Source organism: Pleurodeles waltl, chromosome 1_1 (assembly GCF_031143425.1).
Source record: "Pleurodeles waltl isolate 20211129_DDA chromosome 1_1, aPleWal1.hap1.20221129, whole genome shotgun sequence".
Taxonomy (NCBI): domain Eukaryota; kingdom Metazoa; phylum Chordata; class Amphibia; order Caudata; family Salamandridae; genus Pleurodeles; species Pleurodeles waltl.
This window is the reverse complement of record NC_090436.1, coordinates 293,833,105-293,857,000: the sequence shown is the minus strand read 5'-3', so window position 1 is coordinate 293,857,000 and position 23,896 is coordinate 293,833,105. Positions and strand designations below refer to the sequence as shown.

Sequence of the window (23,896 nt, the reverse complement as noted above, 5' to 3'; positions counted from 1 at the left end):
CCCATTTGGTATTGTCCTCTGCCATCAGTGCATCCACTGCAACAGTGGAATATAGATAACTGCTAGCCAGGCGAGCCTCTCTAACTACGTTGGATGGTCTTCTGAGAGCGAATCATAGGCAAAGGCTTATGCTGACCTGATGGGCCTTCCAGTACATTGAAAAAGCCAAGATATCTGTCATTAATGCACTAGCATATGTAAACGCAGACATTAAAAAATGCTGTTTATGAGCTCTGCATGCACAAATGCTTTTCTATCACTTCATATCCTGGGAAAAGTGTAGCAAAAAAGGATTATTTTCAGTATAGAATGCATATAGCAGAATTGACTGTAAGAAAAAGTATGATGATTGAGTTTACTTATTATACGTAAAATAGTCACTCATGCATTCGATTAGAAGCACCTCCTGGAAGGCGGAAAGACAGACAAAATAACCAGTAGCAGGAGTTGAATGAGAAATATTTTTCTAGGTGGATCCAAAGCCCATTCTTTCTACACTTTGAAGAATGGGTTACAATGGGGCTCCATACGAGTTTGGCTGTCTGACAGGCCGACAGCCAAACTTGCGGGGATGAGGCGACCATCAACCTGGCTACGATGTTCCCACCAGGCTGAACGGCAGGAACATTGCATTATGACGTTCCTGCCGTCCAGTGCTACAGTACTGTGTTTCCTCCAGCCTTTCCATGACGGGGTCCTTGCCATGGAAAGGTTGGCAGAAACAGGCGTTGTGATCAGCACGGTGGAGCTGAGTTCAGCACCGCCGTGGCTGACCACGTGTCCAACCGCCGTTAGCCCATCTGGAACCTTGTTCCTGGCGGTGAAGGCAGTCCCCTGGTAGTCCGACCTCCAGGATCATAATGTGGCTGTCTGACCATCTGGAGTGTGGCGGTCTGACCGCCACACCGAGTCTGGCGGTCCTTGGACCGCCAGACTCGTAGTGAGGCCCAATATGTCTTGCAGAGAATTGATCTGTCAAACCAGGCCTATAAATTACCTCCTACAGCTTTTAAAAACAATGAGTCTTTTATTCAGGAAAACAGTTCTGTTAAAATAAAGCACAAGAAACTAGAAAGTCAAATAATCTTCTTGGAAGCAGAAACCACTGAGACAAAATAATAACAATTGCACAGTAAGGCAATGTATGCTATATTTCAAGTAATTTGGAGTACATTGGCCAATATGGACCTGGTCTTATGTCTTTGTTGCTAACAGGGATACTGGGGCTCTAGCTGTCCATATCCAGGGAATGGGAAACAGGTCACAAAACCAGGTTGAGGCCAGTCTGATGACATTGTCAAAGACACAGGGGAGAGCTGCTGTTTTGGTGTTGGGCTTGCAACTACAGTATCCCCTTTAGGTGTACTGATCTGTGCCAAGGATTTAACCCCCACAGTAGATTTTGAGTGGCCCCAGGTCCCTGAGACAACATGTAGCCTAGTGGAGCTGGGAAAACACTGGTGGGCTATTTTGTGGGGAGAGGCTAGTTGCCAGAGATCTTATCAGGGTTATTTTAGGTGGCACCCTCGGTTTAGTTCTAAGAAGTTAAGGAATACAACAATGGACTACTAAATTCTAGGGTGATGTGACTTCTATAGTTTTACCAAGGTGTTTTTACCCAGAATCACATGCAGACCTTAACCTGTGATTCAACACACACATTTTCCTCACATTTCTGTGAGGGAAGGTTCTGGAGTGTGTGGGATTCACAACTTTCTTACCACCCATCATTCCCCCACATTTCCACATACAAATGGAACCTCAGTAGTGTGAGTGGACTTTGCACCAGCGACAGGACAAGGCCCAAACCTCAACAAACAGCTCAAACTTTCCATTAAAAAAACAGTCTTTTTCTGCTATGCTTGTGGCTGCAGAAATTGGGCCATAGCCCTGCCAGCACCCAAGGACACCTACCACCCCTGAACATTTCAAGCCCTTCCAAACCTCAAACTTAGGTTAAAACACGCATTTCACTCACATTTCTGTGATGGAAAGCTCTGGAATTTGCGAAGAGCCAAACATTTTCTACTAGTTAGCATTCCTACAAGTCTCCCAGTAAAGATGGTACCTCATTCGTGTGGGTGGGCCTAGTCCCCGCAATAGGAAAGGACCCAAAAGGTAACATGAACACATCAAGTTTTTCCACTCAAAACCAAACCTTTTTTGCAATTTAGGTAGCTGTAGATTTAGGGCCCTGGCTAAGCTGACAACTAGAAAAACCTACCTTCACGTTTCTCAAACCGACACATCAGGGAGAGACCAGGCATGACTTGTGTTTCTCTCACCATGTTTTTCCCAGAAGCCCCGGCAAATATCAAACTGTAACTACAAACACAGGTTTCCCTCACCTTTCTGTGACGGAGAGTTCTGGAATCTTTGGGGAGCCACAAAGTTCCTGCCACCTAGCATTCCCCCTAGTCCCTCAATATAAAATGGTATATCACTAGTCTGGGAGGGCTTAGCCCATGTGACAGCCAAGGGCCTGCAACGCAATGTGGAGACCACAGACTCCCATACGCTGGTTTGATCCATTCTTGCCTTGGATACTATACTCAGACACAAAAGTGGGATACCTTTTTCATCAGGACAAGTGGGGGAATGCTGGTAGGTAGAAACTGTGAAGAGCCCTGCAGATTCTGGAAGTTTATGTCACAGAAATGCAAGGAAAATGTGAGATTTTAGGCAAAGTTTGAGGTTTACAGGACCTGTTGGGCATGAACCCGTTGCAGGCTCCACACGAAGCATACTACCTTGAACTGTCCCGAGTATATAGCTTTCAAAAATATTCAGGTTTGGTAGGTATCCCTGGGTGACCATCCAATCCAGGCCAAATACCACTGTTGCATTTATTGTCAATTTCTCTATGTTGCGTATTGAGGCCCTTTGTGCTGCTGGTGTTAGGGTCAGCCACACACATAAGTGGAGGAATGGTGGGTGGTAGAAAATCTCTGATTCCGCACGGATAGTGGAAGCTTCCTTCAAAGAAATATGAGGAAAATGCATGATTTTAGGTAAAATATAAGGTTTGTAGGTAATTGTGTGTAAGAAAACAATTTGGGATCCATGAAAAACACATGATCCTGGAGTCCCCGACTCAATAAGAAAATTAGACAATGATACAGAAAAAACTGTTGATCAGAATTACACCAATGCTAGATCTTTACCCAGAAGGTGTGCTTTTTATGATTTGGTGTAAATCTGTTCAGTAGTTTTGGACATATTAAGGTTCAAAAAGTAGAGATAAGACAGTTGGTTCCTTGGGAGTCCCTCAGGAAACTGTTGTGATTGGCCAACCAAGCTCTTTCTCCTGACAATCCTTTCGCTCGACAGGGCCAAGATCGGTCCCATTGTAGTGAGCTCTCTGATCGGCAGGACGCAACATCAGAAGAAATGTAGCTGCCATTACAGGACATGGGGACTCAGTAGGGTAACCCTGACCTCCTGGCCCTTGTGGAAGGGTTTCAAAGTAAAAGAAAAAATTGAGGGGGTTGTCGGAACCCCTTTCAGAGGGCCAGGGGCAAGCAGGAGTCACTGGGCCCAACCATGGTGGCTGAGGCCTTTTACTCCCAATGTCCCGGAGTCTACCCTACCATGGATCATGCTCAGCTGGGTCAAGCATCCCTTCTGCACCTGACTCTAAGTTAGATAGCGTCAGACGAGCAGTCAAGGCTCCTTCAGAAGGGAACGCAGATACAAATCAGTGAACACAACTCATTACTTAGCATGCAAGCAGCACAAACAATAAATCAGTGTCCACTGAAATACTTTTTTTATATATATAAACAAGTATTTTAATTCTAATTCTACACATGCAAAGTTAAACAACTTTTAAAAGCAATAACACAATCCCCCTTGAAATCGGGGCCTTGGTAGCTGTCAGGCTGCTCCCTGTCAACTAATGTTAGTTCAACGGGTTGATGTTATTCTCCATTCATTGATGCCCACATCCAAGGAATGTAAACTATTAGGCCATACTCAAAAGTTCTTCCCTCTGACTCCTTTTGGAAGGTCAGTCACAAAAGTATATGGGGCTGCAGCACCGTTGGCAGTATGTCTCCTGGGACCCCAAAGGACTGGTTTATGGCCTACCCACTTTGGCGGTATGGAACTCTTCAGCAGCACAGCAAAGCTTTGCTCCAGCTCAGCAAAGTCAGGTTGGGCGTGTGCACATCTGGCAGCACCTGCCAGATGCAGGCTCTTTCCTACAAGCCACTCTACCGGGTTGTTCCCGCTCTGGTGATCATACGGTTAGTCACACTTCCCTTTGCGTGTAGGGGGGTTTATCTCCTTGCTCCAACAGCGCTCCAGCTATGTCCTGTGATCCTCGGATTCCTTCAGTGCAGTTTGCTGTATGCGGGCTGGACCCGCCTTGGTCCCAGCAGCTACTTCTTGGTCACAGGTGAAGGCCCGAACCCTTGGTCACAGCATCTCCAGCAGTCCCTCCTGGCATATGAGGTTACTGCCATGGATTTTACAAATCCGGTCACTCTGACCTGGCATTGATGTTCACAGTGGCCCTTCTCTGGCACCTGGGGCCACCCCCCATGAGGCTGTGCAGGTTTGATGCCATCTACACAATACTCGCTCCTTGGTTTACTCCATAGCGGCACCTCCTAGCACATGGGGGTTGCTGAAACAATTCAGCACACAGGTTACCGCCCGATTGGTGCAAGAGTGTATTCCTTACACCTCACATAGAGAGGCCTCATTATAAGACTCACCCTTGAACCTCATTCCTTCCAGCACTCTCCTCTACTTCACAGGGTATACTGGCCTTGGTGTGCTGACAGGCACTGGTGCTCCAGGGCAGATGGTCTTGCTTTCCCTGGATGATGGCCCCTCAATCAGGAGGGAGACTAGCAGGCCTGACCCCCACTCCTGCCTACAGGCAGAAGTCTTGCAGAGCTTTCCTTCCTCACACAGCCCATCTGGCTGCTCGGCAGATGATAAAGCTTGGGGTCTCAAACTCCCCTACTTACAGTCCCTATCCAGACACAAAATGTAATTTAGTGTCTGTGTCTTTGAGGTTTTATGTTGGGGGTTCTGTTTCTAAGAAGTAAACATCTTTCACCTTTTTTTTCCTCCTGAAGGATGTCTGTCAGAACAGGCACAACTCTGAAGTTGATTAACCCACAACACAATTCATGGGAGTGACCTAAGATCACACCTGGATGTCAGTCATAGTGATATGTGCATCAAAAGGTTAATCCCAGCCCTACTCTTTTTCAGACATATCTCTTGCTTCCTGAGATATGCCCAGGCCCCTAACATGTGATTTATTATTGAATCAAAAAGCCCTTTGAAATGCACAGAGGGAGAGTCTGTCTCTCCCGCACAGAGAGAGATCCTGTTTCTCCCAACCTCCAGTGCATATTCCTCCCAGCTTACAGGAGTGTCGCAATACACAAATCTGCCTGGGGGGATTCCTCTACTCTTCATATTGTCACCAGGCAGGCCTGAGCTTCCCAAAATGGAACCCAGGGTCTTCATGTAATGTACCAATGAAGGCACACTTGCACTTAGTGTACATCCACAGCACACGTACAGCACACCACTGTTATTCTCATGTATTATGCCATCTCAAGGATAACTACATGCAGCAAACACATTCAGTCTGTGTGCACTGTTCAGTACTGCAGCCTTTCTGTATTGTACCAGTGTATTATGTTAAAAACACACACTGCCAGCATACACACATTTACCAGATGCGCACTGTACCACACTTCACCCCTTGTGTATTGTACTTCTTATGAGCACAGCTACACTCAGCACGTTTACATCACGCACACCCTTCCACATATACCTGATGTAAGATAGGGGTGAGTCAAGTACACAGCAGCAGAACTTTCAAAAAGGTGGGTGAGCCTATAGACCTCACTCCAGTGACACAGGATAAAAAGGACCTGTTCGCTACTACTGAACACTACATGGTATTGTGCTGCTTCACTCCTGGTGAAGGTGGTAGCCTTCCACCGCTATGAGGGCAGCACTTTGGGCACCCCTTCCAGACCAACAAGTCTGCAATCTTTGAGACAGGCATATGTCATGGTGCACACACATGATCCGTGTTCCCCTATGACAAATATCAGCATTAGTGATCCAGACAACAGTACAGTTGGGCAATCACTGCAAGGGTGCACATCTCTTACTATGCTTACTTGAGTTACTGAGAAAATTAATTACAAAAAAAGTGGGGTGGGTGTCCATGGGGAGTTGGTCACCCAGTGGGAGAGTGTGTTGGACGCAGAGCCTGGCTTCAGCAGAGGTTAGTTGCCTCTGGGAGAGTTGGCTACATGTGAAGGGGTTGAGTATGGTAATAAGATCATACTTTACATTAACATGATATTATGGTTAGGAGGAAATGTCAGTTTAACGTAGCATTTTAAACAAAAAAAAGAATGGAATTCACCAGTTATAGTTCACCTTTGGTTTTTTCAGTACTATATATTATTATAAAAAATCTTCACCTAATTTGGGTTTGACATGGCAAGTTACATGCAGATCTGTCAAGGGGGTATCAAATAAACATAGTTAAATAACAACACATCGTCAAAGAAAAAGAAACATTGTAGTTTCCAGTAGTGATGTCATCAATAATATCCATTGTAAGGCAGTATGTAATGTCACCAGTGTTGTCATCAATGTTGTTTGTTTTGTCTTCAGTCACATCATGCCTGAGTTCATTTGGTGGGTTAATTAAGATTTTGGCTAGCATGTTTGATAGTTATCATTTTCGTAGTAAATCATAATTGGTGATTTGTCAATTTTTTTCTTTTTTTCTTTTATCCATGACCCTCTCACTTTAGACTTTTTCAGTGATTTTGCATGTTTTTTTGATGAGTGACTGCATTCACCTGCCAAGCACTCAAGCCGCTCTGCACGTGGTCTAGTCCATGACCATTAAGGTTGATTGTAGGTCAGGGGCTGACCTGCAGCCTTCCCACCAAGAATCCGATTAGGCCTTAGGCATAAGCACAACCACAATAACTTGTTTAAAATTTGTGAATTTCCTCAATTTTTCATTTAAAATCTTGCTGTTTATGATACTAGTTCATATGTTTGCTCTAGATCTTTCTTCATGCACCCGTACTCTGTTTCTCTTGCAATCTTACTTTAACGCAGTTTAAGTGCATTAACTTTTTCCTGTGGTTTTATATAGTTTGCAAATTTCTGAGCTCAGAAAAGCCTACAAAATTGCTTTGCGCATCCGAATACAAAATGTCAGTCTATTGCTTGAAGTTTTTAAAAATATCATGGTGGTAACAGGAATCAAATGTTTTTTTTTTGTTTTTTTTTTCATTCAGTTTCCCCATGCATCCTTAGGACTACAATTTTAACTTTCCAGTATAGCTGAATTCACCTATTCCCAGCTGGTGGAAAAGAATCATAGGCCCAGACTACAAGCACAGGACTAATAGCCAATCCCCGTGCAAATACGTGTCTTCACAGGCAACAGAATTACAAGCTATGTGAAAATTAACACATTTTCGCAGTACACGTGAGAACCTGCTGAAATGTATTGGGGCAAAAGGTCCATAAAAATGGGAAAACATATAGAATTTGGAGTCTCATTTACAAGCCTATTGCCCCACCCCTGCATCATTAGGTTGAGCCTCAACTGCACACATGCACTGTGTGGAAGTCCTGTTGTTAGAGATACATGCATTTTTGTCCCGCCTGCCGCTGCCTGCCACTTCCAATAGGTTGAAGGCAGTGTTGCTCTTGTTGTGCTGCCTTCTAAGTGGTTTGGCAGCCGATACGTCATTTCCTGTTCTTGGCTAAGGAGCACCAGACAAGTACAGTTTAATTACGCCCAGATTGCTTTTCTGTTGTTTGGAAATACTATTTTTTAATTGCTTCCTGCCTCTCTTGTTTGTCAGTAAGCACACTCGCGCATGCAGTTTGTTTTCTGCGTTTTCCCTTCACTTGTTGGAGTTCCTGATGTGTGTACCCCCAAGATTGTTTGCAGAACAGCATATGCTAATTTTCATTTGAGAAACGCTTTCCATCTACCATATTTCCTGTTCTAATTTACTGTCATTACTGGCAGGCTAAAGAGCCCTGTTGACAAAAGCGACTTAAAAGCTTGTTTATGCATATCCCTGCAGCGTGAAGGGAGGCGAAGACCACCCACGTCTCCCATCAGGTGTTTTTAAGCTCATTGTGTCGAACTCTGTAGTTATTCAAAATTACCTCTGTAAAGTATCTGAAGCATGATCCTGTTGTGAAATATTTGCCACTGCTGTCTGGAAGGAATTCTTTCAGTAAAACTTTTACGTTTCCTGTATGATAGTTTGTGCGACTTTTCTCTCTTGGAGCTGCGACTAAGAGGAACTGGAAACGCAAGCAGAGTGTAGCGTTGGTCTGAAGAAAGTAAGCGTTTTGTGTGCAAGTAGTTTTACAAACGGCAAGCTATCACGGTAGCACCTTTTCCTTGCGCTAGATTTTTAAACAGTCCATTGCATTGGAGGTCATTGTATCTGTTAGAAGCTTAACTACAGGTCCCAGAATGCAGCCTGCAAAAACGCTTTCAAAGTACGGCAGGAACCCTCTAATTTTTTTTTTAAGTACATCTTTACGAATACATGGCACTCGTCTAACTCCACTCACCTTAGGCAGCTACCTCACTATCATGGCCCCCTGATTATTGGATCCTCTATGCCAGTGGTTCCCAACCTGTGATCCGAGGACCCCCAGGGGTCCGTAACACATTCCCAGGGGGTCTGCAGGCCTGGGCTGGGAGGAAGGCACTTCTCCAGCTGGGGCCTCTGACACGTGCGTGTGTGTTTTCATATTTATTACTTCCTTTGTTGAGCAGTTTTAAACGCAGTGCAAAGCTCCTTGTACTGCAAAAATAAAAGCGTCAAGCTAACTGTCTTTACAACTAAGTACTGAACAACTATTGTCTAAACAACAATTGTGCCTGAATAACAATTGCCTGAACAACTAATATATAAATATATATATATATATATATATATATATATATATATATATATATATATATATATATATATATATATATTCTAAACAACTAATAAACCATAAAAACCAAAAGGAAAACCTTCCCTTAAAATTAGTTGTTCAGGCAATTATTATTCAGGCACAATAGTTGTTTAGACAGTAGTTGTTTAGTACTTAGTTGCAGAGACCTTTTATTTGTTTAGCAGTAGTGGTTCAGACAAGTAGTGGTTTAGACCTAGTTGTTCAGGATGTTTCCCGATTAATGTATCTGCTGGAGAGAGATGGGAGTTTTGTGCAGTGGCAGTTTTGACTCAAAGGTAGCAAAGATGGTTAACGTGCCTGCTGCAAAGAATGTGTATCATGCAAAGAACAGTATTTTATGTGCATGGCACAGTGGGTTACTGCTCTGGTCACTGAGATTCTTTTGTTACTATTCAGTTCATTATCGTAATCTAGCACAGTGAGCTGTTAACTGCCATTAAAGAGCTGCGTGCAAACCGCATGGCACAATTTATAAATTTGTTTTTTTCCTAGTCTTTCATTTTCCATATGCTGCTAAAAAATGTTTGCTTGTGTAGAAATACATTCTTATTGCTAAAGCAGTGCTGAATTTGTGCTTGTTTTTTCTGGTGCTGAGCACCAGCACCTATTTTTGAGGGCCGGGGCTTATTCTTCTGCCTCTAGCATTTGCTGCGAGCAAAGGACGCATATGGGAAAGACAAAGGAAGGGAAAAATGAAAAAGCGTCACAAAGGGAGAAAGCAGAAAGCTGCTAGAGTGAGCTGAAGTGGCAGGGAGTGGCTTTATATGGATTGAAGAGTCCCCAGATGGCTTCAGGATTATGCTGCCTCAGTATTCCGTGTACCCACATTTAATTGCAGCAGCCACGTGTTTATGAGGATGGCTTTGGGCACCGGCACATTTTTATTTACAAATTAAGCACTGTGCTAATGTCATCGCTAATCAATGTGCTGTGTTCTGAATCCTAAGTTTGTGCTTCCCCGGACCAAGCAGTCTTAGAAAATGATTACCAGTGTGGATGACATGTGAATCCTACACCTTGAAGTCCCCTGTAAAGTGCCCTGACAACCCGCAGTGGTATGAGAGGTCCTATAAAATAAATGAAGTACATGTGACAGAGAGGCTAGGGAGAGATGAGAGGCCCTTATGGTTTACTTCCTTTCCCCTTCACATATTTATGTGAAAAAGCTTTTTCAGATCTTGCATAGCTAAAAAATAAAAACAGAAATCGCTCCGGAAATGTAGAATCTGACCCGAGGATTCACCTTTCCTAAATAAAACAACACATTGAAAAGGTAGTTGCCGAGATGCAGCGCCAACCTTCCCAATAAAATGTTTCAATTTTTGCATATTTTTTCAATATAACATAATTTTATCTTTAGTAATTTGAGTATTTGTTTGCTGTGTACTTGTTATATTTTTTGAGAATTACTGTTTTAATGTTTGAAAATTAAATCGTGCAAATTGCTGCGCGTCCCCGGCTTCCAGTAATGATTCTTGGGGGTCCTCAGGAGTCAAAAGGTTGGGAACCACTGCTCTATGCTACTCCCCTCATGATTGCAGAGTAGACCTCACACTTCGGTTGGAAACCAACCACCCTCCCCGCTCCAGACTCTGTGCTAACAGTCCTGCATGGCCATGATAGCATTACTTAACATCTCGCCCCAACTTATATGCATGTATATATATATATATATATATATATATTTATATATATATATATATATATATATATATATATATATATATATATATAATGAGTAGGGTACCCGAGACTGTTACGTTTTGCTACTTGTCAATTCTACACAAATGCAAGTACAGGTTGGAATTTTCTACTGGTTGATTACATTTAACTCTTCCCTTTGAAGTTGGGATACAAATAATACTTGTGTTGTAACCTGTGTGATGCACAAGCTCATAAAGCACCCATTCCTTGTGTAATCACTGCTGTTTCAAAAACTAAAGTAAATACTCAGTAGACCATAAAAATCAGATATTAGAAAGGGCAAGCAGCTTTTGCCAAATTGGTTTTGTTTCAAATGCAGCCCTACTAGTGTAAGATTGTTCGTATACTGTTGTTATCTTTTTATTTAGTTCCAAAAGAATGGCATGTGCTTGAATTGTAGTATAAATGGATGGTTTCAATTAATCATAATTGTCCTATAACAGTGATTGTTTTAAGCAATCGGATAAAAGATAATGCTCGTTTCAAGCAATCTGTGCAATTTTTCCTAAGAAATATTTGGCCAATTGATTATTATTAGCAATTATGCACTTTAACAGGCTATCCATATTTTATTCAGAAGATAGTGATGAGGTCATAATCCTAAATATCTTTGTCACTTTTGAGTAGTCAGTAAATAATTTCCATTTGTGTGGCACGTTAAGTTTGTGTGGCAAGTTAGGTTTGCGAGAACAGCACCGTCTAACTTGTGCTGCATGCACCTGTATCCACATAATTCCATATACCGGCATAGAAGCTACAGGTCAGGCTATTTATACTAACCACCTAACATTCTTTCTTGAAAATGATTTGATCGTGCTTAATCTTGTATGGTTATATATGTATAGTTGGGTTTTAGGGTCGAGCCTGTGAGTGCATGCGCTTCCGCATGCATGTCGTATGCGAGGCGCTCTTGTGTTCAGTACAGGGCTTGGAGCCCGCCTGTCAGTCACCATTCTTTGGTTTGCATGGCACTCTTCTTTACAGCCTTGAAATGCTTCAAGGCATATCTGGCATCATTTCTGTTCCTCTGTGTGAAGCAGAGATCAAGCACTAATTCATTTCAACTTGATTAGTGCCCATCCGCTGCTCCCGACATGATCAAGGTACTATTTTGTTCTAACTTCCAGTTCCCCTGCAAAGAGAAGCCTTGTTACTGGCAATAACGTGCCCAGCAGGACAAACAAAATTGCAAAGTTTTATTTTTCAAAGCTAACTTTATTTTATTGTGTTAAATCGTCTTTTCTCAGTTTCCACTCATGTTTTATTTAGTTTTTGCTCATTTATGTCGTGTGTGCAGTCCACGGGATGTTTTTTTTTCTACAGACTACCATGGCAGCTATTTCTTCCAAATGCTATTTTTATTGTGGTGTCCTCTAGGGACTTTTCTGAGCACTACAGGCAAGATACTATAATATTTGCTGCACTTGGAAACTTGCCCCATAGTGACCACTGGAACTATGTTGCAGAGAGGACTAAATTATGCAGTAGGGTTGACCAATTTATGTGGCAAGAAAAATCAAGGTATGCATTTACAATGCCAATAGCTCTAACTGAAGCAAATGCGAGACCTATTACATTGCAAATGCTTGTTTTGTTTTTTTGACGCAGCGGTGGCACTAGAAGTGTACTGCACTCCTCCAGATTTACAAACTGATGCATTGGGCCCAATCTGTTAGTTTGTAAAGCCCTGCATCAGATTATATCTGCACTAGGTATAATGAATGCAGGGTAGACGTTCCCAGGAAAAAAGCATCACAGAAATGAAGCAGTGAAAATTACAACATTTCAATGTGTCATTCTGCGACTTGACTGCATCAGAATTTTATCGCCTGCTCAAAGCAGGCTTAAAATTGATGCAGGGCTTTTTCCAATGGGAGCTTCTTCGCACTGCTGGAGTAGCATCATTTTTAAGATGCTAGTCCAGCAATGCATCAGTTTAGCGCCAATAGATGCTTCAGAATTGTTAACGCATCCGTGAAAACATGCACCATGGAGCTCTGTATTGTAAATACAGCGCACCCATGGTGTCATTAGAGGATCTTGGGGAAGCACAATAAATCGGATTCTTGTAAATGAGGCTCAGTACAAGTTCTGCATCTTTTGCCTTATTTGCAAGTTAAAAAGTTGGAATAGGAGGTATTCGTGGTAAATACCTAAATTCCAGGGAAATTGTATTTATCTTGTAAATACCCCACCTATTAAACCTAACTTGTAATGAGGGCCATACTTATCATCACATTGCAAGAAAAATTCATACATGAGTAAAAGATGTTTTGTACTCTCAAAGTCACCCACGCAATACACAGCAATTTTGTGCACACTTTTTAATTGGAAACATCTCAAACACTACTGAAAGACCTTACCCAAACCTCATAAAGCACACTTTTTTAGTGAAGAACTACTTTCATTCCAGGTTTGGTGTACCTCCATCCAACAGACTTTGCTGTAACACAACAGAAGCTAAAAACTGCCCAGTGAGGATTTTTGGTTGTTGCCATCACCAATGGACTTGGAGCATCAACTTGAGGTAATCTGTATATTTTCTGTTTACGTACCCCATTCCATTTAATTTATGTATATATTCATGTTTGCGAGGGCAAAATTTTTCAGTTATTAACCTGTGCTGCATTTAGTATGAACTGCATATGTAGAACATAAAACATTTGTTTTATTTTAACTCTATGGCCCTCATTACAACCCTGGCGGTTGGTCTTAAAGCGGCGGTAATACCGCCAACAGGCCGGAGGTAAAAAAAATGGGATCATGACCACTGCGGAAACCCCCAACTATGACAACCACTTTAACACTCCGACCGCCACAGTGGTAGCAACAAACACTGCGGCGGAAGTCAATGTACCGCCCACCTCATTACAACCCGCCAATCCACCAGCTTTTCTGGGGTGGTACCAACTCCATCAAAAGCACGGCGGAAACAGTATTTGGAAGGGAAACCACTCACCTCTCGACACTCAACGAAGAAGCAGGACGCCAGGGAGCCCGAGTTACAGGTCCTTCCCATGATGGTCTACCTCCTCATACACGAAGAATATCAAAGGCGGCAGCGACGACCACGGTGAGTTCTGCACCTAGCACACAGGGGAGGGGGGAAGGAAAAAGAGAGTGACACACACACGCAACACGCAACACCTCCACCCCCACCCTCACCCACAACACCATACACACAAACAACATTACATTTACACCCGTAACCCCCTGGAAGAACGCAAGGACAAAAGGAATTGAGTGAAATCAGTGATATATTAGAAATATGCAGATATACGTAACAAATAGAAAAACAGTATTTACAAATATTTACAATATGTACAGAAGGCCGTACAGTGTCCTTTGCAAATGTCCGTGGGCCACTGGGCCAAAATCATGGGCCAAGCCCACACTTGACTCCTGCCTCAATACGCAGAAAACACTGCAGGGGCATCAGGTCGTAAACACACAGGCACCTCAGGGGGATGGGGTAGAGGGGGCACCTCAGCCGGATGATGGAATAACGCCACTGCTCCTCGAGGGGGCTACATGCCCACAATGATGTCCTGGGGAGTGCAAAGCCACAGTCTCTCAATTCTCTCAAGGGGGTGGGTTGCCCACTGCTTGGTCCTGGGGAGTGCAAGGCCACAGTCTCTGAAGTGGATGGCTTCTCCACTGGTTCTGGAGGGGACTTTGTGCCCAGTGTGCTTCATCCTGCCAAGGATAGGGTGAGTGGATGCATTTCTCCACTGGTTCTGGGGGGCCTTTGTGCCCAGTCTGCTTCATCCTGCCAAGGATAGGGTGAGTGGATGCATATCTTCACTGGTTCTGGAGGGGGATTTGTGCCCAGTCTGCTTCATCCTGCCAAGGATAGGGTGAGTGGATGCATATCTCCACTGGTTCTGGAGGGGGCTTTGTGCCCAGTGATGCAGCACGTGGGGTGTGGCAGTTCACATTCCCTCACCTGGTTGTCTGAGGCACGAGATTTGCAGGGACGAGGTAGCATGATACTCCATGGAGGCAGGGCTAGACTCCATCCTGCGGAGACTAAGGCTGCAAACTGGTGGTAGTGCCGGTGCTGGTGGGGGTGCTGCCAGTGGTGGTGGGAGGCTCCAGGCCATCTCCTGCAGCCTTGGACGGACGCACACTGGGGCTGCTGCTGCTGGTAGTGGTCCTACTGTCAGCGGTGCAGGTGGCGGTGCTTGCGGCGGGGATGCTGGCGGTGCTGCCTGTGGTGGAGGGAGGCACCAGCTGTCTCCTGCAGCCTTGGACCGCTGCCCAGTGGGAATGCTGCTGCTGACAGTAGTGGTGGCAGCAGCGGGGCAGGTGGCAGTGCAGGTGGCGGTGCTTGTGGCGCGGATGCTGGCGGTGCTGGCCGCGGTGCAGGTGGTGGGGCTGTCTGTTCTGATGGTGGCCACCAGGCCCTCACCTGGAGCCTCCGAGGCCTGAAGTGCCTTGGCTTGTCTTTTCTGTCCCTTCTTCACCTTGGCAGATGCTGCTGGGACCTGGGCTCTGGCAGCTGGAGTTTTGGAGGAGGCCTTGCTGGGTGGGTCGTGCTCCTTGCCGTGGCTGCATGCTGTCCCCTTCTTCACCTTGACAGGTGGCAGAATGGTTTGGTCCTTTGTAGGGGTCGGTGGCACACTGGCTGGCCTGACTGGTGCCCCCTTTAATCCTCTGGGAGTTGCAGGTACCACAGCGGATGCCAACTTGGTTGCTGAGGTGCTAGCCTGGGATCTGGACATCCTGGCCCGAGGGGAAGGACGGGGGGAGGAGGGGGAGGGAACAGGTCAATATTTGCCAGGACAAGTTTTTTAGTCACACTGGGATGGGAAGATGGAGAGGGTTTGCGAGTGGAGGAAGAAGGAGTGATTGTAGGAGGTGTCTGTCTGCTGAGTTTGAGTGAAGGTGCATGGGCTCAATGATGTTGTGAGGTGGATAGCTGTTGGGTGGGTGGGTGCTTGCGTTTTTGCACTTTGGGAGGAGGGTTCACAGACACACTGGAAGAGGACACAGGGGACGTGTGCATGGTTGTGGGGGTGGTGACTGCTCGTGAGGGGTGTGTTGTGATGGGTGTGCTGGTGATGGAGGTAGTGGATGAAGATGTAGTGCATGCAGGTGTGAGTGTAGACGCTACCGGGTGGGAGGTGGATGAAGAGGGGAGGGGGACACAGTGGAGGCAGTAGATACTGGTGTGTTTGCATGGATATGGTGCTTGTGTGAGTGGCTGTGAGATGGATTGTGGTGCTTATCTTTGCCTGAGGCACTTTTGTGTGGTGATTTGGGTGAATGCTGGTCTGAAGGTGTGCTTGGGATAGGCTGGGGTTGATGGGATTGGGTCTGAGTAGAGGAAGTTGGAGGGGGGAGGCTAGACACAGGGACAAGGGCTGCCATCAGTACTGAGGCCAAAGCCTGAAATGCTCTGTGTTGGGCCGCCACTCCAGAGTGAATGCCCTCCAGGTATGCATTTGTTTGTTGCAAATGCCTCTCGACACCCTGGATGGCATTCAGTATGCCCAACAGTGAGGGATCTCAGGAGGTCAATAGCCTCCTCACTGAGGGCAACAGGGATGACTGGGGCAGGGCCTGAGGTGCCTGGGGCAAAGGAGATGCCCACCCTCCTGGGTGAGCAGGCACTGGAAACACGCTGAGGGGATGCTGGAAGGGCAGTCCTGGTGGGGGGGTGGCGGCTGTACCTGTTGTTGGGGTGGGCACAGAGGTGTCCGCCACCACCGGGGAGCTTCCATAAGAGGAGGAGTCAGTGTCTGTGGTCTCCCCTCCTGTCCCCGTCGTGGTGTTCCCCTCGCCCTCTGTCCCACTGATGCCCTCACCCTCGGTGGATTCGGCCTCCGGGCCCATGTGGAATGCAGCTCCCTCCGTCGCCAGTGCCTCTGCTCCTCCGCCAGATGATGCTAATGCACATAAGGACAAGGTGACAAAACAAAAAGCGGGGGGAACAGACAGGGAAACATTTGGTCAATGCCAGCAACACCACTACCGTTGGCATACACAACACACAGGGAGCAGCCCTATGCACTAGGCCATGCCCAACAATTTACTAAGACAATCACCAGCCCACGGGGTACAATGCCTAACGCCAGCATCTGCACACCAGAAACCCACAGGACCCTGCCCAGTAGTAGATGCCCACTTACACCATTGGGGTAGGAGTGCTCCAGAGCCTGCCCAACAAGGGACCTACCCTGCCATGTCCACCCAGGCCTACGGGCACCCACAGCCCACATCCCCTACCCAGGTACCTCCTAAGGAGCGCAAAGTCAGCTTTCAGAATCTGTACTCACCCCCGCATGGCTGCTGTGATGTCTTCAAGCACCCATCCAACTCCAGATAGGCCACCGCCAGGATGCGGAACATCAAGGGGGTCATGGTGCGACGGGCACCCCTTCCTCGTTGGGAGGCCAGCCCCAGCTGGGCCTCCGCCAACTTCTTTGCCCAGCGGCACAGGTCCTCCCATCTCTTGCAACAGTGGGTGTTCTGCCTGGCAAAACCCCCAGGGTCCGCACCTCCTTGGCGATGGCATGCCAAATACCCGTTTTCTGGTGGGTGCTTACCTGGAGGGAAAAGACAGCAGAAAAGGGAACTATTCACCCGTCCGGACCGTCAGATGCATTGCCCACCAGATCCCTCCTCTCCCCTGACACACATACATTGACCACCTTACATGCTGCACTCTGGCCAGGACGCCTCAGCACCTCCCAACATGTGGCTTACATACACAGCACTCCATACATTCATGGCCCACGCATCATGCTCACAGTGTACTCACCTGTTTGTCTGGAGGACTGTAGAGTAAAGTGTACTGGGGTAGGACCCCATCCACCAGTTTCTTCAACTCCTCTGCAATGAAGGCAGGGGCCCTTTCCCCAGACACATGAGCCATGGTCGTTTCCAGACACGGGTCACAGCAGCACTTGCAGTGTAGGTCCTCTCCTGTTGAAGGTCAGGTAGCAAGTGAGTGAACAGATAGAAAATGTCAGTCACGTCCGCGGCGGTGCGTACCGTCACCACTGGCGTACATCGGCTTTGGCTCCTGGAACCCATAGGGCCAAATGATAACCAATGCGAAGTTGCGCCGCGGTCATCGACCGCCTACCGTGACGGCACACAGCGCCTGCACAATTACCTCATTTCCACTTGTCCCTCCTCACAGGTCAGGCAGTCGCCATTTCAGGGGGGCACAGGGCATGGCACCTAACTGCGTCACAGCAGACATTGGCACATCAACTGACTCTCGAGTTCACATACTGTTTCTGTAAAGTAAACAAATCAATATTAGTGCAATAGATGTGGGAATATGACCCTCTGCTCACCGTTCTCTTCCATAGGCTTCAACCGCTAAGGCAGAATATGAGATGGCGGCATCCTGCGCTGTACAGACCCCTGGTGGACCTTGCGACTATGGAGGACAGACACATTATCATTACCTACAGACTTGATCGTGCCACAATCCAAGAACTGTGTGCCCAATTGGAGCCAGACCTGATGTCAGCTATCCGCCAGCCCACAGGAATCCCCCCTCTATTGTAGGTCCTGTCAGTGCTCCATTTCCTGAAGAGTGGTTCCTTCCAAACAACTGTGGCCATGGCATCAGGGATGTCTCAACCAATGTTCTCTAACGTGTTGACCAGAGTGTTGTCTGCCATGCTGAAGCACATGCGCAGCTACATCATGTTCCCCCAGGTGGAGGATTTGGCCACAGTGAAGGCTAACTTTTATGCCCTAGGACATATCCCCAACATCATTGGTGCCACTGATGGTACACATGTGGCATTTGTCCCCCCCTCCGGAGAAATGAACAAGTTTACAGGAATAGAAAAAGCTATCACTCGATGAATGTGCAGTTGGTGTGTTTGGCGGACCAGTACATCTCCCATGTGAATGCCAAATATCCTGGCTCTGTGCATGAAGCCTTTATCTTGAGGAATAACAGCAACCCATATGTGATGGGTCAACTCCAGAGGCACCGGGTGTGGCTAATAGGTGAGCCAAAGGTCCCCACCCAGTATGAATTGGGGTATGGGTATGGGGTTGTCCTTAAGGGTGAGTGTGTGGCTAACAGGTATCCCTCGATATTTGCAGGTGACTCTGGTTACCCCATCCTCTCATGGCTTCCTGGTGAGGAAGGCCAGGACAAGGGCAGAGGAACGTTACAATGAGGCACATGGGCCTACAAGGAGGATCACTGAACGGACCTTCGGCCTCCTGAAGGCCAGGTTCCGGTGTCTCCATCTGACAGGTGAATCTCTGTACTACTCACCCAAGAAGGTGTGCCAGATCATCGTTGCATGTTGCACAACCTGGCCTTGAGACGCCAGGTGCCTTTTCTGCAGGAGGATGGTCTTGTGGCAGTGGTGGAGCCTGTGGACAGTGAAAAGGAGGCAGAGGAAGAAGATGTGGACTACAGAACCAATATAATACAGCAGTACTTCCAGTTACACACAGGTAAGACACCGTAACTCCACTTCACATTTCAGTTTTCTGTTGGACATTGTACAAGGCAGCCTCTTTCCCTATGTCTATCGCCACTGACTGTTTCCTTTGGAATCTCTATTTTCAGAGGTCTGTGCCCCAATCTGACTCCTGCTATGTGTACTGCTGCCCAGCAAAGGTCATTCTAAAGTATATTTCACTGTACATTTGAGTTACAATGCTTTGATAATGTTGTACTAATACATTTGTGAATCATTAGACAGACTCCAGATTGGTATTAGTTCCAAGGGTGTTTATGTAGGTGCTCATAAGTAGAGGGGGATGTGCAAGGGACTGGGGTGATGGTGGAGGAAAGTCCAGAGTAGAGTCCAGTCTCTTGGTATCACAGGTGCATTGTCCAATGGGGCATAGGAAGGGGAGTTCAAGGTGGACAGGGTAACAGAGTGGGCACAAGAGTGACAATCAGGAGAGTCTTATTTCCTGGCGGGGTCTTGGCAATGTTCTCTGGCCTCTCTCTGGATCGCAGGGACCATTTGTAGGGTGGTTCTCCTTCTACAGGGGGTGGGGTACTGGTGGCCTGTTGTTCCAGTGGCGGGCCTCCTGTCCACTAGCGCCAGTGGAGGTGTAAGGCTGTTCCTCGGTTTGGCTAGTGTCAGGCGCCTGTTGTTGTGCCACTGCCTCCCTCATGGTCTTGCCTATGTCAGCCAGCACCCCTGCAATGGTTACCAGGATGGTGTATATTTTTGTTAGGTCCTCCCTGATCCCCAGGTACTGTCCCACCTGCAGCTGCTGGGTCTCCTGCAACTTGGCCAGTATCTGGCCCATCGTCTCCTGGGAATGGTGGTATGCTCCCAGGATGCTGGAGAGTGCCTCATGGAGAGTGGGTTCCCTGGGCCTGTCCTCCCTCTGTCGCACGGCAGTCCTCCCAGCTTCCCTGTTGTCCTGTGCCTCTGTCCCCTGAACCGTGTGCCCACTGCCACTGACCCAAGGTCCATGATTGTCTTGGGTTTGTCGGGTTGCCTGGGGTCCCTGTAGTGGTGGACACACTGCTGATTGACGTGTCCTGGGGACAGTGGCATGGGCCCGCTGGGTGGGTGCTGTGCTGGCGTTTCCTGAGGGGGGAGGCTCTGTGGTGGGTTGGGACTGTGGCAGGGGAACCGACTGTCCAGAGGTTCCGGATGGGCCAGGTTGGTCAACCTGATCCAGACGTGCTGCTGCTGTCGTCACTGTGGGCCTCTTCAGGTGGGTGAACTGGATGTGGCTGGCACCTCCTCTCCGGTGACGTGGAGTATGGTCCTGTGGGAATGCAAATGCATTGTTAATGTGTCTGTGTGTGCCATCTTGTGCATGGGTGTGTTTCCCTGTATGATTGTGATTTCCTTGTCAGCTTGGACTTGTGTGAGTGGTGATTTTGTGGGCTGGGTGAGGCTCTTTACTGGGCATGCTGTGGGGACGGTTGTCCATGCAGGTCTGTGATGGGTGTCCATGCATTGTTGTTGCATATAGGGCTTGGTATTGGGATGGGTGGGTTGTGTTAGTGGGATATATGTGAGGTGGTGGAGTGATGGGGGTGAGGGTAGGAGTATGAGTTTGTGATGGCTTGCAGGTCGGGTGGGGGGGATAAAGTAGTTAAGAATTGACTTTCCAGAATCCAGTCCTCCTGCTACTCCTGTTAAGCCCCCAGGATGCATGATCGCCAAGACTGGCTCCTCCCAAGTTGGTAGTTGTGGGGGAGGAGGTGTGGGTCCACCGCCAGTCCTCTGTACTGCTACCTGGTGTCTTGCTACCACGGAACGCACCTTCCCCCGAAGGTCATTCCACCTCTTCCTGATGTCATCCCTGGGTGCTGTCCCACGGCGTTGACCCTGTCCACAATTCTCCGCCATAGCTCCATCTTCCTTGCAATGGATGTCTGCTGCACCTGTGATCTGAATAGCTGTGGCTCTACCGGATGATTTCTTCCACCATGACCCTTAGCTCCTCCTCAGAAAACCTGGGGTGTCTTTGGGGTGCCATGGATGTGGTGTGTGTGATATGTGTGAGGAAGTTCGGGGTGATGTGTGGGGTGATGTGTTGGGGTGTATGCTGTGATGTGCGTGAATGGTGTATGGGTGATGGTGTTCTGTGGCTCTGATTGAGTGGGTGCTCCTGCTTGTCTCTCTCTGCCTGATATCTATTTATTCGCTGTAAGGGGTTGTGGGTAATGTGGGTGGGTGTTTTATAGCGGTGTGAGTGTGTGGGTGTGGTGGGTGTATGTGTTTCAGGTGTGTCTAGTTTGAATTGTCCAATGTGGTGTAGTCTTGTAAGTGTGTGTGTATTTTGAGCGCTGCAGTGTGTACCGCCAATGGTTTACCGCGATTGAAAGACCGCCGCAGGGATTTGTGGGTCGTGATACTGTGGGCGTATTTCTGTTGGCGTAACGGTGTGGGTTTTGCTATCGCCAGTTGATCACTGACCTTTGGTGTGGCAGGCTTGTGTGGGTGTCTGTATAGTGGCGGAATTCTCAGTGTGGGTCATAATACCCGTGGTGGAATACCGCCGCGGTCACGATATGTTGGCAGCCGTTAGCACGGAGGTAGGCGGCATTTACCGCCAGGGTTGTAATGAGGGCCTATGTTTTTTAACAGAACTGGCAGACATGTTTTTTTTACTATTGGATATGTCTTAGTGCCTGGCTTCAAGTCTATGTTTGGAACAGTCCCTTCCTTTTTTGTTCTTTTTGGTTTCAAGCCTGCTTGTAAGAAAATCAACATCCATTCTCATCATAGAGTGCCCATGTTTTACTTTTACTTTGCTGAAACAATCAATATCAACATGAACACCCTATAAGACTGAGTATCAATGCCGGAAAGCTATTGCATTCTTTCTCAGAGGAGAACAGTTTCCTAAGCTGAGTGCACAATGGAGACCATTCTTGCATACTACAACCTCCTCAAGACTTATATTCCTATGAGTGGCCTGTGTTCAAGTTGTCATGTTAAACATTCCGTTGGAACATCAAACTGCAGGCCACGGAGGCTTATTCGAACAGCCAGGTCTTGAGAGCCATTCAGAATTCCGGCAGTGAGGTAATGGACAGGAGGTGCACGGTGAGACTGTTCCAGGTTTTTACTGCAATGTGAGAGAATTAGCATCCTCCACTTCTGCTTCGGTAGATGCAGGGACTATGGCCAAGTGGAAGGGAGGTAGAGCACAGTCTTCTCAACAGTTGGTGGAAGTTCAGGCAGTGGTTAATATGTGCAGGTCCTTGGTTGTGTAGAGCCTTGTGTGCTCGGGTCAGCAGCTTGAATCAGCATGTCTTGTGTACTGGGAGCCAGTGGAGTTGCCTGAGGTGGGGTGTAATGTAGGTCCATCAAAGAAGGCCGAGAATGAGTCTGGCTGCGGCATTCTGTATGGCCAATTCTATTGCCCATCGTCAAAGCTGCTACTTTTGAAACTTCACTTGTGCTGACACATGCACCAACTTGTATGGACTGAAAATCTCACCATTTGCAGATACATTCAGTGTCACTTCATGAAGTGATCCAACTGCTGTGGCTGCATCTTTGACTCCACATTGATCTGTGACTTCAACAGCTTCTATCTTTGATCTCACCCTGGGTTCACATCATCTACAGATGACAGATACTAATATCACTGCAATTAGTTCCAGGGGCGCAGCATAGTCAGTGAGATTCAGGGTGTGTGAATGCCACATTTCCCAACTAAACAAGTGGGAAAAACAATCACAGGCATTCCAGACCCAATTCTGAGCCCCCTGACCCAACCGCCATGCTAAGAATGCATTTATTTGGGGGGTTGTCACACCCCAAACACCCCTGAAGCTACGCCCCTGACTAGTTTGAAGATTTCTAACTTTCCTGATACAAGTGAGATTTCCTGAACATCATCATATCCATTTGTTCCCTTCACAATGCTGCAAACTTGAAAGTTTCCAACTGTTTAAAAGTGAAATTAACTAGTATAACAAAAGAAACAAAACCAGCAGCTGCTGCCAGTTGTCAGTACAGCTGCCTTAAACCAGATTTTGCTTTTTAATTCCTTTTGGATTCATTTTAGTTTTTTGAACCATGTCATATACTCAGATTAGGCAGACATGAGGGTTTTGGCTGGCGTTTTCATATTTCAACCTACATAGACATATATGCACATATATTCAGTAGAATTGTTCAGTAGAATTGTATAATTCTAGGAACAATTTAATCTTTGCATTTTCTGATTATGAGCCCCCATTGCATTGTATATATGTGTATATTCATTTATCTGAATGCACATTTTCCATTTATAAACTTGTGCTACAATTAGTAATGATTGCACCAGCACAACATATATTGAAACCAAAGCTTAGCTAGAGGTAGAAGGAAGAGATTGGTTACCAAAACACTGATTTCAGCATTCTATGCAATTAGTTATTGAAATGGCATCGTCACTTTCATTGCCATTGTTGTGTTTATGTTTATAGTTACATCTATACACACAGTCTACAATGGGTACGACATTAATTTTAATAAAGTCTTTAAAATCTATATTGTGTAGATTTCCTGTGTGTGTGCATTCATGGTGAAAAGGGTTTCGGAACCTGCTAATACAACAAATAATTCTGTAAGCTCACAGGACTGTTCTTGCCGGAAGCGCACCCTCCTGTAATGCATAGGTGGCCCATGTGCTATAAAGTCTGACAGATTACCAGGTTCTAATTGGTCAGCATGTTCTTTTCCAGATGATTTTGGAGTTTCAAAAAACTGGGATGTATTTT

General features: G+C 46.6%; 1 long non-coding RNA gene across 3 annotated transcripts in view; it reads left to right on the top strand.

Annotated features, from left to right (window-relative positions):
* Nucleotides 1-23,896, top strand: part of LOC138249705 (uncharacterized) — a 65,837-nt gene that overhangs the window by 23,298 nt on the left and 18,643 nt on the right. For 2 of the 3 annotated variants that reach the window (XR_011194889.1, XR_011194858.1), the window contains exon 2: nt 13,124-13,237. This is a non-coding gene — a long non-coding RNA (uncharacterized lncRNA). Of the gene's footprint in view, nt 1-8,292; nt 8,374-13,123; nt 13,238-23,896 lie in introns of those variants that run through there. The other variant, XR_011194926.1, reaches the window with a different exon arrangement.